The sequence below is a fragment of the Charadrius vociferus genome, unplaced genomic scaffold (assembly GCF_000708025.1).
Source record: "Charadrius vociferus isolate BGI_N301 unplaced genomic scaffold, ASM70802v2 scaffold68, whole genome shotgun sequence".
Taxonomy (NCBI): domain Eukaryota; kingdom Metazoa; phylum Chordata; class Aves; order Charadriiformes; family Charadriidae; genus Charadrius; species Charadrius vociferus.
This window is the reverse complement of record NW_009649946.1, coordinates 1761753-1762519: the sequence shown is the minus strand read 5'-3', so window position 1 is coordinate 1762519 and position 767 is coordinate 1761753. Positions and strand designations below refer to the sequence as shown.

Genomic DNA, 767 nt, shown 5'->3' with positions numbered 1-767 from the left:
GGGGCGGGCAGAGGGGGGCTTAAGCAAACACGTGTGATGCGGGGCATCGGGGAGGGACTGTGCATCTCCGTATAGGAACGGGGGTTGGTTTGATGCCCCACAGAAACGGAGGGGCAGCTCTCCGGCATCTTCAGCCCAGGCGCCGCAGGGCGTCTGCCTTTTGATCGCGGTGGCTGGAAATATGTGTTTAAAATAACGAGGCCGCATAGGGAGGATCTTTTTCTCGTGTCTCTCCCCTGCCTTCCCTTTAGGTAACCGCTGTGCTGTACCTCCTGTGCGCGCGCCTGGTAATGAGGCAGGGAGGCAGCCTGGGAAGCGCTGGCTCCGCCAGTGGGCGTTTTCTGGCGGCCGGGGCTGGTATTGGAAGCGGCACTGCAGTGATTTTATCTGCTTCTTTTCAGACGCGCACGCACATACGGGGCAATATTTGCCTCGCTCGAAGAAAATACAGGTTGTTGCCGTTTTCTTGCTTTGAATGCGAGGTGGGAGCATGAGGAAAAACGGACTTTAAAAGGGGATAGGAACCGCTTGGCGGTCGGTAGCGCCCTGTCCCCTCCGGCCTAAAGGGGGAACGGAAATGTGAGGATTTGATGAGGGCGGGGAGCCGGGGTGCAGAGGAAATACTGCCCGGGGGTTGCTGGAGGGAACGAAGGACGGCACCGCGGTTGCCCCTCGTTTGGCTCCGTCCTTTTTCGGCTTCCCCTTTCGCTTTACTCCAGTATCTCTCCTAGACGTCCTGCCTTAAACTACCGCGAAAGGGAGGGAAG

General features: G+C 58.4%; 1 protein-coding gene across 1 annotated transcript in view; it reads left to right on the top strand.

The window, feature by feature from the left end:
- PDE10A (phosphodiesterase 10A) overlaps window positions 1-767 on the top strand; it is a 393315-nt gene that overhangs the window by 191602 nt on the left and 200946 nt on the right. The window lies entirely within an intron of this gene.